The sequence below is a fragment of the Pelodiscus sinensis genome, chromosome 4, assembly GCF_049634645.1.
Source record: "Pelodiscus sinensis isolate JC-2024 chromosome 4, ASM4963464v1, whole genome shotgun sequence".
NCBI classification, from domain to species: Eukaryota; Metazoa; Chordata; order Testudines; family Trionychidae; genus Pelodiscus; species Pelodiscus sinensis.
The window spans coordinates 25,338,095-25,357,408 of record NC_134714.1 but is presented as its reverse complement, the minus strand read 5'-3'; positions in this window follow the sequence as shown (position 1 = coordinate 25,357,408).

The window sequence follows — 19,314 nt, the reverse complement described above, 5'->3', positions numbered from 1 at the left end:
AACGTTCTTACCCCTGTTATGCAAAAACCCAGAGCTTTGAAGCTGTGGCCCAAGGAGTTGGCCTTTGTTCACTGATCATCTGATACACAAGGCCAAGATCAAAAGCCCAAGCTATATAAGAGAAAGACTGAACTATTTATGTTAATACTTATTCTGAATGAAGGTTATTATGAACTTATTACCACAGGGAAAAAAGCCCTTGGTGGGGTTTGAAGAACTGATTCCTACCAGAGACCTTGTTGGAGTCACAATAAGCTTGTTAGAATGTGTGTAGGTTGTTTTAAAGTTTTTTTATGTTTTCCTATAACGCTTTCACCTTCAGAATAAATGTGCTTGGTTATAAAGTGCTGCATGGTCACTTATGATTGCTGGAAAGTACAGCTGTTCATAGCTTTCAAAGAGAAAGCTTAGCACAGATAATGATCTATTTAGGCAGTCTGACTTGCTGGGAATATCACGGTGCAGGCAGGTTGCTGTGTAGATGGGGAAAAACCAAAAGGAGGAACAGAGACATGAATCTTCATCCAAGAAAGATGACAGCTGATGAGATAGGAAACTAGAGTGGGTCCCCTTGGGGGAACCACAGAGAGAGAACACAGATAGAGTTGTCCTGAGCAGTGAGAAATAGCTCATTTAATTTATTTTTTTAAAGACATCATGTGACCTTGACATTAAAGATTCAATTTTAATGTGCAAGGGACAAAATTTAAGTTGCATGGAAAACCTTTAATATGACATTTCCTAACTTTGGGGTACTAACTGCAATCTTAATACCGTTCTTTCAAAGTCATTTTTGTATTTAATCCATTATATATACTATGTATTATATACATGTATGTACAATTGTACACAAATATTTGTGTATATCTGTATCTGCAGATGATACATATATAGATGTATAGATGTGTTATACACAGAGCTATATATATAATGTGGTCTATCACTGTACATCCACATGCAGTTTCACATGCATTCTTGAACTTTTGCCCTGACCTAAATCTGTTGTTGTCATCTATATTTAATTGAATTTTCTTGGAAAGAATTTGCATTAGACATAATAAAGTGATCATATCACTCTTTTGTTACTAGTAACTGAAGCTAGTTATCAGGTAATAACTCAAGTTCCTCATAAACTGTTATAGAGATCAATCTAGTGTCTGGCATTGGGATCAGACTCAGAGTCAGGAAGAAGGCTTTAAAAATAGGGAATTTGGATCTGAGAGAGAAAGAGAGAGAGAGAGAGAGAGCAATTTATAAGCCCTGTAATGCAAACATTTATGCATCTGAGTAAGTTTATTTATGCAACTAGTTTTATTGTAAGTGGTGGACACAACAGAATATTTAATTTTTCCATAGCCTTTGGAAGTTCTGGACAATATTTAATATCAAAATCTACAATGTAACCATCAATTACAAATACACCATAATACAGTCATGAGGTACATATGCTTTTGTGGAACCACAATATAGCATCACAATTACCTACAGCTTTTAAATATATTGAATAGGCACATTACAGCTCATAAACCTAAAACCACACTGACTTTCGTATTTATGGAGTGCACAGCCTTGGAAAATGAAGTCCAACAAAAGAAAAATGAAGACAATACTAAGGGAGCATACACTTGACTTCAAATGGACGTAGACCTGTGTAACTGAGATCAAAATTTGGCCCTATATTTTTTGCAGAGATACTAGATTAATAACTACTAATGTTCCCAATAGTCAAGGGATTAATAGTTTTCCACTACACACTCCTGTTTTCAGAGGTTAATATCTCAGCCTATAAAAATTTGCTATGAACAGAGACTTGGCACCCAAGTTCTCAGAACAGGAAAAACTTGTTTTAGCAAAATATGGTTTAAATCACTTGGATATTTTTTAGGTTACAAGAGAGCAAAAAACACAGAATGTCTGTGGTTTCACACTGGGGGTTTTACGGTCCTAAAAATTCAAAACTAGTTTGATTTAAGCAATGCAATTTTGCATAATGTTGACTATTTTCTCTGTGTTAAATAAAGCCATGCCAAATTTTGCCATTTCAAGTTCATGAATATTCCCCCACTCCCCAGTTTTGGCTGACATTTGTGGTTCAAATGAATGCAAGATTCACGGTGAAACTCAGCAGAAACCAACTATTTTTTCACTGTTTCACATCACACTTAACAGCAAAACATCAAATTTTACAAGTTTCTACTCAAAACCATAGTGTTTATCTGAGGCTCCCTCAAAACTTAACCTGAGATCATTCAAAGGTTGAGATGACTTCCTCAAAACTCACCAAAGACATCTTAATAACATTAACGTAATCTTAACCACAGCCATATGAGTAGTGCCTCCGTGACAAATTGTAGTGGGTGACATTTTTAACAGTAAAGATACACTCTCAGTGAAAAACTTAAAGTGAATGTACTCTGTTCAGCAGATGTTTCAATTTTTTTCCTTAGATGAGATGAAGTTTATTTATCTTAGTGGTTCAGCTGTGATCTGTAGGCCAAATTTGTGTGTCCTTATAAAGTCCTGACTGAAACACAACTGATAGCTGCATTGAATGGAGTATACTTTTCTTGTCTGGACTGCACAATGTTCATCCACTCTATAATTATCCTCTTACAACATGGATTCTTTATTTCATTATGGTCTTCATACCACCACCATTCACATCATTATGGCTAAGTTTATGTTGCCACTAGGAGGGCAAGCAGAATTGTTAGGACCCTGGGAAAGTGGGGGTGGAGCAGCTCCATGCTCCCAGAAGGGGCAGTGCCTTGGTTGAAAGGAGTGTGACTGGGGGCAGCCAGCCCTCAGCACCACCCAAACAGCACTGCCTGAACTGCACCGCCCCCTCCAGCTGGCCCTCAGGGCTGCCCAAATCACGCCCAATACAGCTCCAGCAGCAACGTAAAGGGCCTGGGTGGGGCTTTGGCTTCATTTTCCCCAAGCAGTTTCAGTTTCAACACATCAGAATTTTCTTGAAAAACTCTCCATCAGCTCTGCTGCAGCATATAGCCCATCCCTTTAATCGGACTCCATTACAACTTATCACGAAGGATTTGCCTCTTCACTGCATTTTTGAAAGAGGAATAATCTGAGCAGCGCACATCCACCTTGAGTTCCACTGATGGCTGAGAGTTGTTTGGGTTTTTGGTTTGTTTTGTTGAACATGCCTATGTGAAGATCTAGTTACAATTTAATCCCATATGTTTAACCAATTAAATAATGTACACCTGCAACACAGAGAAATAATTACAAACAGAAACCTGAGATCCAAATACTTTTGCACTTTCAGGGCCTTACCTACACTAGGAAATAGTAGACACATATTTCACAATTAGCGAAACTCTATTACTGTTCGCAATAGTGGAAGCTGTAGCATACCATTACACCATTTTCCCCACTATATCACTTAAAGGCCTGTTGATCCTTTCATTTCCACCAATGACAAGGGTGGTAGAGAACTGGCAGCCAAATTTTAGTTAGTATTAGAAATCTAAACTTCAAATTATATCTGAAATTTCCAAAGGACCCCTTTTTCTGTAATGGGTCAACCCACTACCCCCATATACAAACAGCCCCAGATTAGAGGATACTCAGCATCAAGAACTGGATTCAAATGTTCTGTCTCGAGCTGATCATTGGTCAAAATGCATCCTTCCACGGTTAGCCTGTCCTACATGGATTATAAGTAATCATATTAGTCCAAACCCTACAGTGGTGACTCTTACGTCTATGGATTTTTTTTCCTGAATAAGAGATACTTTTACTTAAAAACTAGTTACTTTTTTTAACTGTATTGTCAAAATATTAAAAATCAAGGATAGTCAGAAATGGGTCTAAAATAATGTTATTTTTGATGGACAGTTAGGAACCAGAAATATAACAATATTTTAATAATATTAAAAGTTTAATATTTAAAACTTTAAACTGCCATTTTTTAATGTTGTATTCCTTTGGCCCTCTGGGTATGTCTACACTACCCTCCTAGTTCGAACTAGGAGGGTAATGTAGGCATACCGCACTTGCAAATGAAGCCCGGGATTTGAATTTCCCGGGCTTCATTTGCATAAGCGGGAAGCCGCCATTTTTAAAACCCCGCTGGTTCGAACCCCGTGCAGCGCGGCTACACGGGGCTCAAACTAGGTAGTTTGGACTAGGAAGCCTCGAGGTGTACCGGTAGTTTGGAATAGGAATCCTAGTCCGAACTACCTAGTTCGAGCCCCGTGTAGCCGCGCTGCACGGGATTCGAACCAGCGGGGTTTTAAAAATGGCGGCTCCCCGCTTATGCAAATGAAGCCCGGGAAATTCAAATCCCGGGCTTCATTTGCAAGTGCGGTATGCCTACATTACCCCGCTAGTTCGAACTAGCGGGGTAGTGTAGACATACCCTTTGTTCTTACATGTCTTGTTCTGCAACTTATATACCTCCATATACATGGAACCTAGCTCTACATGAGTTCCATCTGTATGGAACCTAGTTCTGCATGAGAAGCAAGATGTTAAGTCCAACTACAATAGCTAGTTAATATAAGAGCCTGTTACTGCCACTAATGCTGTGTCTAGACTGCAGGCTTCTTTCGAAAGAGCCTCTTTCGAAAGCATCTTTCGAAAGAGGCTCTTTCGAAAGAGCGCGTCTAGACTACAATGCGCGGATCGAAAGATCGATCCGCTATTTCGAAAAAGAGCGTCCAGACTGCCGGACGCTCTTTCGAAATTGAAAGCCACCCGGAACTGCTTCTGCCAGGGCATGGGGGCAGCATTTCCTTCCGGGTGCTGCCTGCCTGCCCTTTGCAGAGACGCGTGGTGAGAGGGACACTCCTGAACACCCGTTGCTCTGCTCCTGCAGCTGCCTTTGCTGTCCCTTGAGGAATTTTGCAAGGCATTGCAGTGCTGCTTTGGAGTGCTCAGCTTCCTGGGACACCCCAGCAGCTTTTTTCTTTTGAGGTTTTTCTGCTTGCAGACCCTTATTTGTGGCATGGAGCCAGAGCTGCCCCTGGGCAGGCGAGGGCCCCACACCACCATACTGCAGCTGTTGCTGCATCTTCGTGAGACAATCATGAGGCTCCTTCCCGAGCTGGACCCAGACCAGAGGGACGAGGGGTTCCCCCGTCCGGCAGCCACACTGCCCTTGCCTCCGAACTTTTTCGTGGACAGGCGTGTTTGGAGGTTTGACACCAGCTCTGACTGGTGGGACTGGCTCGTGATGGAGATCTGGGATGACCAAGACTGGCTACGGAACTTCCGCATGAGAAAGACCACTTTCCAGGAGCTCTGTACCTGGCTCGCCCCTGCTCTGCAACGGCAAGACACCCACCTGCGGCCCGCCATCCCCCTGGAAAAGAGGGTCGCCATTGCCATCTGGAAGCTGGCAACCCCCGACAGCTACCACTCCGTGGGACACCAATTTGGCGTGGGGAGATCTACTGTCGGGGCCGTCTTGATGGAGGTAAGTCATTGTCTGGGGACAGTCACAGTTTGGGGTGGGGGGAAGGGAGACTGTCAGGAAGGGCCAAGTCGAGTGGGAGTGGGAGTGGGAGGGAGCTCCTCCACTCACCCTGAATTGGGGGGGGGGGTTCTGAGGAGGGGATTCCCGGGCTGTTTGTTTGAGAGGGAAGGTGGGCGGTGGGTTCTCCTCCTAAGACATAAGGCACCCCTTCTAACACTTTGTTGTCTGTCTCGTTCTGCAGGTGGTGAGGGCCATCAATTCGGAGCTGCTCAACAGGCTCATCTGTCTACCGGATCTGGACAGCGTCATGGCCGGCTTTGCTGCCCTCGGCTTCCCCAATTGCGGAGGAGCGCTCGATGGGACACACATTGCCATCCGTGCACCGCCCCATCGAGCAGCCCAATTCATCAACAGAAAGGGCTACTTTTCTATGGTCCTCCAGGCCCTGGTCGACCATCGTGGACAGTTTTCAGACATTTGTGTTGGGTGGTCAGGGCGGGCACACGATGCCCGCATCTTCAGAAACTCGTACCTGTACCGGAGGCTTCAGGCAGGAACATTTTTCCCCCATCGCCAGTTTGCGGTTGGGGATGTGCACATGCCGGTGTGCATAGTGGCTGATGCCGCCTATCCCCTGATGCCGTGGCTGATGAAGCCCTACACCGGCCACCTGGATGCGAGCAAGGAGCAGTTTAATGCTCGCCTTAACCGGGCTCGCAACCAGGTGGAATGTGCGTTTGGACGTTTAAAGGGCAGATTCCGGTGCTTGCTCACACGCCTCGACATGGGGGAGACCAACATCCCCGAGGTGGTGGCCGCGTGTTGCGTCCTCCATAACCTCGTGGAGAGGAAAGGGGATGCCTTCCTACCAGGGTGGGGGAGAGCTGCTGATGGCCAGGAGAGGCTCTTTGCCCAGCCCCGGACAGCTGCCATCCGCCAGGCTCACCGGTCTGCAGTTGGCATCCGGGAGGCCCTCCGGGAGCAATTCTCCAGTGGAGGCCACTGAGTGCACTGAGGGGCTTCTGCCTGGGGACTGGGCCCTGGCCCCCAATAGAAGCTTCCCTCCACAACCCATCTCCTGACCCAGTTTGGACACATCACTTACACCAGGGTGTGTTTCAAAATAAAATGTTCTCTTTACTTATTTATAATTTTGTACATATTATCCAACAATGTGGCAAAATAACAAAAAAAATTTTCATTTTTGTTGTTGCCAAACTATATACAATAAACAAACAGTTCCTTTAACCCTTTCTGTGTGCTTAATAAGTGGGGTGATGGGGGTGATTGAAACCTGGAGGGGGGAAGGGGACTGGAAACCTGGAGGGGGGAAGGGGATCAGGTTGAACGGGGCTTGGCAGATTTCCCTTTCCTGGCTGGGCCTCGTGTTTGGGGTGCTCCCCGGCTACGGGATCGGGTGATGCACCTGTCGGTTGGCTGGCTGCTGGGGGGCTCTTGGGACGTGGAAGCCTGGGGGAGAGGAGGGCCAGGGGGAGAGAGGGGCTGGAGAGCTGGGGGGGCTGGGGGAGAGGGAGGTCCAAGGGGGGAAAGGGCTGCTGTTGTGGAAGGGGGGTTTGGTGGGGTGGGGTCATGGGGTGCTGGAGGAGCAGGACCAGGCACAGCAGCAGGCAAGCCGCTGACCTCCCTCAGAGTGGCGTACAGCACCGTGCGCTGCAGGACCAGCTCATTCATGAGCCGATCACGCCACCGCTCCTCTGCCTCCGCCCTCTGTAGCAGGATGGCGTTCTGCTCCTGCACGGCCTCGACGTGCTGCCGGAGGATGTCGGCGTAGACACGCCTGTGTCTGCGGCTCCCATGTCTCCGAGGTGGAGATGGAGATGGAGGTGGGGCTGGGGTGCTGCGGCCCTCTTCCACGGCTGGTCCGGCTGTGGAGGAAAAGAAGAAGACACAATCAGTCCTATAAACTGGACTCTGTAGCACTTACAATACTAACAGGATGGTTTATTAGGGGATGAGCTTTCCAGGGCCAGACCCACTTCCTCAGATCAGAGTAACACGGCTACATTTCTATCACAATCAGTCATGTGTGCAACAGCTGTCCAAAAGGGCATGCCCTCTCCCTTGAGACAGGGGAAGCAGACATTCTGAAGGTCACACTGTGTGTGTGTGTGTGACCTGGGCATCAGCCTGAGCATGACAGGTTTCCCTTGTGCATCACCCACTGTGCACCCACCCACCTACCTCCCCCCCCCCCGGGTGTGACACAACCTCACTGTACTCACCTGCTGCTTCCTCTCCCGCTCCAGATGACGCCTGGGAGGCCTCAGAGGTCTGGGTGACTGGCTCCAGGGTGAGGGTCGCCGTCTCCTCGGTGTCCTCCTCCTCTGGGCCCATGTCCCCGTCTCCAGAGTGCTGTAGCTCCCGCTCTGGAGCGTCCACCACCGGGTCTGCCAGTCCGGACTGCACGAACCGCCGTGGTGTGCGTGCTTCTGCACTGCCACCCAGGATCTGGTCCAGCTCTGGGTAGTAGGGGCAGTAGTGGGGGGCTGCCCCAGAACGGGAACTCTCCTCCCTGGCTTTGGCGTAGCCCTGCCGCAGCTCCTTTACTTTGGAGCGCACCTGGTCCTGGGTGCGGGGGTAGTGGCCCTTCTGGGCCAGGGCTTCAGCCATGCGGCCATAAATATCGGCGTTTCGCCGCCGGCTTTTGAGGGCCTGTAAGGCCTCCTCCTCTCCCCACAGCTCCAGCAGGCTCTTGATCTCAGCGCCGGACCAGGATGGTGCCCGGCGCTTGGAGCCCTTGCCTGGGTCCCCAGAAGGCTCGGAGGAAGGGCCAGGACGCTCTTGGGGCTGTGACATGCTGCAGCAAGGTCGCCATGTGCTCTGGCTCCTTGTCTGCAACAAGTGGCTGTGAGGGTGCGCCTGTCCCTTTAAGGAATGGCTGCAGCCAGGAACCACAGACGTGCAACCCATGGCCCAGATTGTCCACCAGGGCTTGTTCCTGGAGGCCAATTCTTTCGAAAGAAAGGGCTCCCCCCGTCCAGACTCACGTTCTTTCGATGGATCTCCCTCGAAAAAGGCGTTCTTCCTCGTGAAACGAGGTTTACCGCCGTCGAAAGAAAAGCCGCGTTCTTTCGATTTAATTTCGAAAGAACGCGGCTTGAGTCTGGACGTAGGGGAAGTTCTTTCGAAAAAAGGCTACTTTTTTCGAAAGAACCCTTGAGTGTGGACACGGCCTAACTGATGAGATTACTGTTTCCACCCTGGGTGATGGGTATGTCCTTTCAGACCCTGAAACATCAGAGTATTTGTAATATAATTTGAGTAGTCCCATCTAGGGCTATGTCTAGAATGCAGGCTTCTTTCGAAAGAGGCTCTTTCGAAAGCATCTTTCGAAAGAGCCTCTTTCAAAAGATCGCGTCTAGACTGCAGGCGGATCTTTCGAAAGAGAAATCCGCTTTTTCGAAAGAGAGCACCCAGCGAGTCTGGATGCTCTCTTTCGAAGACGGCCTCTTTACATTGAAGAACGCCTTCTTTCGAAAGAGGAACTTTCGAAAGAAGGCGTTCTTCCTCGTGAAACGAGGTTTACCGCCATCGAAAGAAAAGCCGCGTTCTTTTGAAATAATTTCGAAAGAACGCGGCTTGAGTCTGGACGCAGGGGAAGTCCCCTGAGTCTGGACACGGCCAAAGAGAACAGAACTAATGTGTGCGCTTGAAGTCATGTATGTGCTATATCAGAGTCTTTGTGCTGAAGGCCCCAGTGCTCAAAGTGGAAGAGACAGAAAGGACTGCCTGCACATTTTTGGGGGAAAATTGTTTTATGTAGGTTACTATGAGGCACATTTTAAGAACTGTCTTACCAAAATTGCTGATCACAAAGTTTATATTCTTCAAGCTGCCCTAAGCACTGGAAATCCTAGGTGTAACCCTGGATATCAACTGGAAAGTAGGGGCCCTTACAATCTCTGTGACAAGGGCTATGTTTCCTGGTACAGGAACACTATATGGGACACTCTTCTACAGGCTGAATCTCTCTAGTCTGGCACCCTCGGGACCTAACCGGTGTCAAACCAGAGAATTTATACAACCCTGGGAGTTTAATATTGTCTAGCAGCATTACTAACACTTCCACTGCTTGCTGGTCTCTTAGAAGACATTTAGGGGTAAATTAGAGCTAAATAATAGCACAGAACACTGAACAACCAGAACTGGTGGCTGAAAACAAACTCTCTGGGACCATGGGAAACTTGGCGACACCCATGATAAGTGGACATCCAGCTAACTAAAATCATGCCAGACGATGGATGTTGCTGGACCAGAGAGTGCCAGATTGAAGAGGTTCAACCTGTAATATAAATGTTAACCATTAAAAAGACGAGGTTGTCACTCTGCTCTGAACTCACACCATGAAGCATTCCATTTTATTTTTGCCCCAGAGTCAGAAATAAAGAGTAATGTATCCCATGTTACTATGAATTCCTTTGCTTTTCTCTGAGTCACATTAATTCTATTAAAAATGTATACTTTTGTTTTGCCTTCTTTGGACTGGAACTTTATTTTGTTTCCTTATTCTACCTCAATCCATTGTCTTCAATTATTACTCACACCACGAACAATCATCGATGAAGCAGCAAAAATCCTGTGCAATTGTCTGGAAGAGGCTGTAATCCCATAATGCTGTCAGTCTCTCCTCACAGTATACCGGCTGCAACATGCGCGGTTATCAACAATGGTCTGAAAGAGCTCTCACTTGCATCGTTCATTCGGAAAGGCTTTGGAAATTTGCATTTTTTTGAAAAGCACATGGAGAAAAAGGTCAAAAATTAAGAAATACACTAGAGGGTGCTCCCCAAAGATGAACCTGCACTGAATGTTAGGAGGTGCACACCTACCTGGCTTGCTCTCTTTAAATTGTCAAATAGCTGCATAGTGCACAAAACATTCCTAGAACAGGTGACTTTTAAAGTATGTGGGGGGGGGGGTATTTTTAAAACCTCCTCTATTATTTGATAAATTGACATTTAAAATAACAAAAAAGCAAAAACTATTATTAATAATAATTTATAGTTAAATAATAACAAAAAACCCATTACAAGGTTTTGGCACTCTAACACATCATCTGAAAAAAGTTAAAATGGTCATTCAGACATGAAATCAGTCAGCTAGCCATCTAAAGGTAACTTTCCCAGTCCTTCATTACTCTGGGACACACGCCCTAAGCCCACTAAAATCTCTATCAAACATATGTGTTTTGCAGCTTACTGAGAAGCTTGCCACATTTGTGAGTAGTAGTAAGTATAATATTTAAAATCACTATTTTTTAAATTACCTAAGTCATGTAGAGAAAAAAATATATTGTGATGTTAGTTGTGTTTTATACTCTTAACTAGCTGCTTTTTTTCAGATAGTAAACTCATCAGGGCACATTTTTGGTGCGAAGCAAATTATTAATAAAATGAATGTATAAATAATATGATGTACTTTGCCGAATACTTGTAGGTGGACAGTAGGAACAAGGAGGAGTATAATTGCTTAGACATTCTTTAATGGTTCTGAAACTTCAACAACGTATTTTTTTCTTCATGTCAATGTTTCAAAGGAAGATAGAAGGCACACAGCATATTGCAATGTTTTTAATTAAAGATCACAAATAAAAAATCAGTATAATGAAAAATAAACAATTATTTTTGCATTTATTTCCTGAAAAATAATGGAGATAGAAGAACCTGACTATAGATAATTAGATTATATTAGATTAGACAAACATGAACTACAAAATTAAACTTGAAATCACCATATCCAACTGCTGTTATTTTTATTATCAGTGGTTTAGTAGCAGTTCTCAAACTTTAACTTAACTGGGGAAAAGCGAATTTAGTGGGGAAAAATCATATTAATAACATATTTTTCTTGCTGCTTTTCAGTCAATGTGAAGCATTTTTTGAATTCTAACAAGGAATAAGAATCTCCAGATCAGCCTTCTAAGCCTGGTAAAAATGTACCACTGAGCTCTTTCCAGTGACTCTTCCACTCACTGCTGAATTGTAACAAATTATGTAATGTTAATTGACTTTTCCAGCCTCACCCAATTTCTCCTTGCACTTGTCTCTTCTCCACACAAGTTCCAGGCTTCCATTGTACCTGCAGTTATAATTTCTAGCTACCCAACTTGCCACAAAGAATTTAGCACCAACCCTTTCAAAATGTGCTGACTGGCTGGCCTGGAGGAGACATACCTTATATTGACCTCACATTGTCTCAGAACCTCAGGAAATCACTCATTGGCTTAGCTGCAAATATTTTCTAGTTACTCTGAAAGTATCATGGCAAGATTTCGGTATTTTTTTCCTTTTCTTTCTTTTTTTTTCCCCGTTGTGCATTTTAGACGGTTTATGCTTTCATTCTCAAAACAGATTTTATCCTAATAAAGGCTTGTATTACTATTATTCACCTGTCATTACACAGCATTAGACTATTATATAGCATAGACTGACTTTCATAGTGAGAAACCTCCCTTTTGGCATAAAATGGAAGAGAAAAAGAAACCCAATATAAACCGAACAGTTCATTAAAAAAGAGAGATGCAGCTTTAGTTTTTTAAAGCATTGCCAAGGCTGCCACCTACGCTTTTAAAAACTTTGTTATGAAAAGTCACTGGCATGAGGAAAAAGAAAAAAAATATGGGCATGAAACAGTCTCCAGTCACATTTTGATTGCCAGACGATTGACAAAATAATTTGTACCCGTCGATTTTCATGAAGGAAATTTTTACAATGGATTTGCCAAGCAGATTTTTAATTTTAATCAGTAATGAAAAAATGACAACATGGATCACAACAAGACATCAGCCGTTAAATGGGCTTTCGCAATTGCTGTCAGGACGACTCCATTAGGGAGCCGTACCTTTGTGGGCATCAATCACATTCTTCAAACTCTTGTACATCTTCGAGATTTAATTAGACAGTTAAGTTCTTTACTAGCAATTTGCAAAACTGTCATTTACTAAAAGTGCAAGACACTAAAAAAAGAGAGAGATTTTTCACAAGCCCTAAGAGAATGTTTATCTCATTCCTGGAAGAGGTTTTAAAGTTAACTTTAACCCTCAATAGGTGTCTGACCAGTGACTTTGAAGATTAAGTGAAATCTAACACAGCAATGTCTCAGATGCAGGTGTGAATCCTAAGCTATCATGTGACAGCAAAAGAAATGCAAACGAAGAAGGTTGCATTTTTGTTTTGTATATGCCTTTTGCAATTATGTGGGGAGTAGGAGGGTTGCATGGTTCACCTTTCTAAAATTATTGGCATACCAGGTTTGGAGACAGATAATTAATTTTCAAACTGTTCCCATTTAGGGTGTGTGTGAAATCACCTGCTTTGTTTGACTCCGTACACGGCTCACTAAAATCTATCATTTGAACTTGGTCTTGGATGTCAGGCAGGAAACTCTGAGGCTAACACTAATGCACAGTAAAGGAATTGGCTTACTAATTGCTCTGAACCCCTGCACTCAATTGATGGCTTAGTAACAGCTTCACCACAAGCAACTAGATTCACTTAATTCTCTGTTGGCTTTGGATTTTTATCAACCATCTTTGAATTTCGTGGGGGGTTCATTTTCTTTACCCTGTTTTCGGTTGCTTGCTTGGTCGCTTACTTGGACACTTCAGGCTTAATTGGGCATTACTGCAATCTGTTGGAGTTTTTCCATTGCCTTTAACAGGTTTTGGATCAGACCCTCTGTTTGTATTTTCAACTCCCACATATTCAAAGGTTTCGTAGGACTTCAGATCAAAGAGGTTGACAATTGTTTAGACAAATCTTCTCTCTTTTCTTTACAAAGATTTCAAAAAACAAATATTGTAGTCTCTTTTAAATGAACTTTGGCATGCTATTTAGCATTAGGGAAATAAATATAAAAGGTGAATTGTGAAAAAGCGGTTACTCGCCAATGAGAAATGTGCCCTGGGCCAAGATGCACAGTACAGAATTATTTTCAGGATTAAATTTCCATGACATGATCTTTTTTCTCTTTGGTGGTGGTGGCACTAGTGGAATGAGGGAGTGGGAAACTCTCAATATTCTTACAAGTCTTTGGTGCGTTAAAATAGCACATCAGACTTCAAGCATTAGAGCATTTGAGCTATTTATTAGTCACCATCAGTCTAAACTGACATAGGAACATTTTCATATTTTGCAATTACGCCCTCACAAAGATTACCTGTTCTTACCTGTACAAAATCCTTATTGCTTTACCAAAGGAGACAGATGACTGTGTCTCATTATTCAGGCAAAACTAATTTTTTGCCTTCTCAAGCAAATATTGTGATTGTCACGAAAATATCAGGACTCTCCTCGGTGAATGTAAGAATCATTTCATGTAAGCAGGATGTAAAGCTTTATGCTTTGCACCTCTCCACCATGTAACATGCATCTCCATTATTACCAGGAATGTGTTAGAAATGGGGAAAATGGATGGTATGTAAAGTGATGAGGAAGTGGAGGCAAAACCAAATGAAGCAAAAGCAAATACCATTGGTCATGTGCCACATTCATTAAAACAGCCTCTGGGAACTTTGTTGTAAGCACTTCCTTGGCGCAAAATAAGGGAAATTACTCTGGTATTTACCATATAGTTTTTTTTATTAGGGCATGCACGTACATTTAAACCGCCATTCCTCATAGCAGTGCAGAAGCAATCAAAGATGAGTAAACAGCAACAATATGAAATGGTCTTTTTCATCTGCAGTGAGGTTCTTAAACATTAGTGAATTAATCCCTACATCTCTCAGGTGGGTAAATATCAATATTAGTAACAGCAGTATTAATGGTGTTACAGATGAAGATGTGGAGGTAAATAAAAAATTCTCCACCAGAAGTGGCATTTTTGCATAGGCCCTATACGTTTTTTGCAATTGCTTTAGTTCTAAAAGGTAAGGGATCTTTGTTTAAGTAGGAGTTTATAATACTCTTATCTACTGTAATCATTTGAACATTGTTCTTATTGCACATTAAAACTACAATCCCTGCCAGTTACAGAGTTGCCTAGAGCGCAGACAGGGATCCCTTTCTCACCAGCAGATGAGATAGCTATACGTGGCTGTAAGGAGCCGAGAGCCATCCAGCAATGGCAGCCCTTCAGAGGACATAGCTGTATGAGCTGGAGACAAGCTCGTGGCCCTCCATCCTGCCCACTTGTGCTGGACACACTTTCTTACTGGTGAAGCAAGAAAAAGAAGAGTTATGATGCTCAAAGACCTAAGGGCTCTAGGCTTTACCACTTGAGCACTGTGATTTCTTCCCTTTTCCCAACATACCACAGATTCTACTCAGGCATATAGTTAGAGATGGAAATGACCTGTTGGGTCATCCTGGCTATCTCACAGAATTTGCATTGCTCAATAGTTTTACTAAAGCACTATTCAGACAAAGTTTCCAGTGACTCAAAGGGCGTTTCACCTAAGTGTTATGTAAAGACTGCAGGATTTAGCCGTATGAGAGTCAGTCCAACATGATGCATGAAGAAATGTCTGTAGTTTCAGAAGATAAGCCCACAAGCTAGAATGGGAAACTCTGTTCGCTCTTCTTATACAAAGGCTGCTGTAGGGACATTCCACATTTTACCTGGCTACACCCCCGTCCCAGCTATGACTGCCAATTTTTCACACTTTACTGGCAGAGATTGGAGGTTGCAGCTACAGTCTGTCTCAACCACTTCTCACCCCATCTTCCCATCCCCAACAAGACTTCTTCCTGTTTACTCCCAATAGAAGTCACCATAATTAATTTAAAAAACCATCCACGAATACAAAGCACTTTGGGCATGTCTGCACTACCACCCTAGTTTGTCCCTAGTGGAACAAGGTGTACCGGTAGTTCGAATAAGAAAGCCTAATTCGAACTACCTACTCCATGCCGCATGTAGCCGCGGGCACGGAGTCGGAACTACCGGGGATTTTTAAATGGTGGCGCCCGGCAAGATGCAAATGAAGCCCGGGATATTTAAATCCCGGGCTTCATTTGCAACTTCGAATGACTACATTAACCACCCTAGTTCGAACTAGGGTGGTAGTGTAGACATACCCTTTGAGATCTCCAGAATGAAAGCACCATGGAAATGCATATTCTGATTAACTGGCATAAATGAGATGTCTCCCAGTGTGCAATAAAAAATTCACATTTAGATCTATACAAAGCCTGGTCCTTCCAACTTTGTGCCCCTGTATATCACAAAACCCACAATACCAAATGACAGAACTTCTCCCCATGAATCTAACACCCTTGAACAACCATACAATAACAAAGAGATTTCAGCTTCATATTTCTACATGCTTAAATATCAATTATTAAAATAAGTACTTACAAAGATATAAAATGTACTTTCTAAAGACCAGATTTTGACCTCAGTTATACCAGATAAAAACTGTGTCTATGGCCAAGTCTGTACTCTATGCCCTAAGCAAATCTGAGGGGCCCACTTAACTTTGACTCTCACTTAACTACTCAGTTGCCTCCAACTCTCCCAATTATATATTCACTGCCACTGCATGCACAAACACATATGCACTCCTGCTCTTCTCCCAAGAGTAGCATCCACGAAAAGACTTCCTAAATTTTGTCAGGAAAACAGCCTCGCTGTAAGGCCCTAACTGACATACTGACTAATATTATCTCATTGTTCACCTTCACTCTGCCATTTCTCTGTAACCATCTGTCCCTTGATTTTGTGCTTACATTGCAAGCTCTTTAGGGCATGACTTATCCTTTTGTTCTATGTTTGTACAGTGCCAAGTACAATTGCATCCTGGATCCTTGTCTGGGGTCTGAGCCACTATGGTAAATAATAATGATAACAATAATAATCATAATAATCAGAGCTCACCGAACCGCGGTGAGCCCCGCTGTCCAGTGATCTGCGCATGCGCAGATCACCGTAACCTGGCTCTTCCGGGTTGCAATCTACTCACCCCGGGTGAGCAGATTGCATTATTTGTTGAGCCCTGATAATAATAATTAATGTGACAGAATTCACCATTTCTCATGTGTTCATCCAGAGTTTCAGGTTCAAGTGAATCCAAAATGATAAGTGAAACTGGAAGGTTTGAAGGACGTATTAAAAAAACCCTGATTTGTGAGACAGAATAATTGATTTCCACTAAAGAACTAATACTACAAGCAGAGCTAAAATAGGGGGAAAAGGATGGGTAAAGAATAGGCCCCTATCCGCAGTTGGTGTACATCAGCGTAGTTCCATTAAAGTCAGTGGAGCAGTGAGCATTTCATACAAAGGCCCATTCTGTATGGTTTCTTTTACATATTCTTTTACTCTGATTATCTAACTAGCTACCAAAACAAATAAATGAAAATAACCCAACACCAATGCCTATTATATCATAACCACAAAGGATCCTGTTATTACATATGCAGAAGCAGAACATCGAGAAAATAAAACATGAAGCAGTTTGAGTCTCTAAGGTCAATTACTACTACTCTGATTTAAAAGGATTACTGTGAAGCGGGCTCTGTGCAATAATTTCCAGTCTAATTACAATTTAGAAGGAATCTGCATTGTTGTAAAAAATATTTAATGTGCCTTGGCATTTAGCAAATAATCTAAATCGATTTTTTTTTCACACAACATGATCACGTATAATTCTCTGAGCTGTTTACACTGAACAAAATTACACTCACAGCCACATAGTTAGATCATTCTGAATTGGTAATCAAAAGTGATTCTGATTGCACTGAATTTCAGTGCCTTCACGAGTATGCCCTTACTAATCGCAGGGCCATGAGAAGAGCTGCAAACTCCAGAGTTTTATGAATAAAAATCCAGCAAAAGAGCAAGAATGACCAGTCTTTAGTAAGATTATTTGCTGTCTAATAGAGGTCAGAACCCCAATACAATTTAACAATATAACAGGAATATAGCTAAATGAATATGTCAGTTTTTACAATATTCAATTATTTAGAAGTAATTACCCCAGTATGTGGATACTGTAAATGTAGGTGTTAGAAGTAAGGGGAAATAGTCTGCTATTCAAATTCAAATGGATGGTTTGCCGACCACCTATAAAAGTAGAGACAGTTGCCAGCATTGTATAGTATGTGCACAAGCTAGAGGTTGTCTCAGGTCCTTAAGCCTGACTGCAGGCTTAATAGTACTGGATGGTGTATTCTCTCTAGCCACAGAAGGCTCAAGCAGTGCCATGAAGACTAAACAGACCCACCCATATACATATCCATCACATATATCCAAAGGGACTCAATCCTGACCTAGCAAGGGTATAATTCTTCATGCCCAGGATAATAAACAATTCTACACTGGCCTTGCTGCTGAGATACCCAGTAAAGTTGCTAGTGATGTGATGCATAGACATCGGTCTTGTAGGAAAATAGTCTGAAACTACCAGTTGTTTTCACATAGGGCACTGATCAGTCTAAGCCAGATTCAGTGACGTACGGTTGAAAAGGTCCATCGGCCCTAGCCAGCGCTCAGCCATCTTGCTCAATATACCCCATGTACTTGATGGCAAGCTAAATCTAAATTCCACAGCAAGGTTTCTGAAGTTAGCAGTTAGCAAACTAAAAGGCTGCAGAATTTCATATACCACTTTAACAACTGAGAATTTTAAAGAATTAAATATAAAAATGAAAAATACAAATAATTGCAGTAGCTACTGTGTTGTTATGATATTAAATTCCCAATTTGGTCAGGTATGTGAGACTATTTTTGATTGTACAATCAGCACATTTGCAGCTTGTTCCACATAAAAGGAACAGCAATGAAATAGCATGAACATTTAAACTACTAGCTTTAAAGTCCAACACTGATAGCACATTGAAAAGAACTGTTGATGTCACATGTTTCAGCTACTGTTTCAGGCTGCCTGCAGATCCAGGAAAGCAACACTGCGTCATTTTACACTAAACTCACGTTTACCGAGTTATCATCACAAACATGAGGCTAGAAGCATGATTTTAAAAAAATGAAGTGTCAGATTCTGCTATGCAGAATCTGATGAGGGCTCTGTGATAAATGGCATGGCTGCAAAATAGCAGAATGTATGAGCAGAATATATGAACTTATATGTATATAAAAGTTTATATATAAAACTTTTTAAAAGTGGGTATGTTCTTTTATCAAAGGAAGACTATTAGTTGTCATACTGAGGTGGAGGCATGCATTATAATTTCAAAATGGAAAATAAGGAACACTGGTCTAGCTATTTTGCCATGTTAGCATAGACCTCCTTTTACTCCATATTGTCAGATTTGCCTGCTTTATAGAATTCCTACTCACTGATTGGGGCTGCAGATGCTTAAATCATCTATGAAGATTTTATAACTGATAGCGCTCCATTTCCTTTACTATGACTAGGGACAGATTTGTCCATTTTTAAAAATGAAAAGCATTATAAAATAGATATCAGGCGTTTTTGTTGTTATGACAATTTGGCATCTTCTGAGCAAATATATTTGCTTACTATATATACACATCTTCAAGCTGTCAAGTAATTGGACAACCACTGCCCTTTCTTCATGTTACAAGTTTGATTGAAATGGCATAGGCCAGATGCCCAGCTCTCTCACAGATTCTTTAATTAGAGGGTCTCCTGAACCTCCGAACCACTAGAATTAAAAAAAGAGCAATTAACACTTTTCCAAGGCCCCTTTCGTCCATCTGTCACAGCACAGGTGAAAAAATATGATAATGGATCCTTTCTAAACAAAATGCTGGACTCTGTGTGTGCTCTCTTCCATTCAGTCCATCAATCCCCTCCTCCTCTTCCAGAAGAAAAGCCTCGAGGTTTTCTAATATGCTAAGTACTTAGTACATTGTCTTGGGGAGAAAATCATGTGAAAACTACACAGACGGGCACAACATGTTTTTAATCACCCCCATTTCCATCA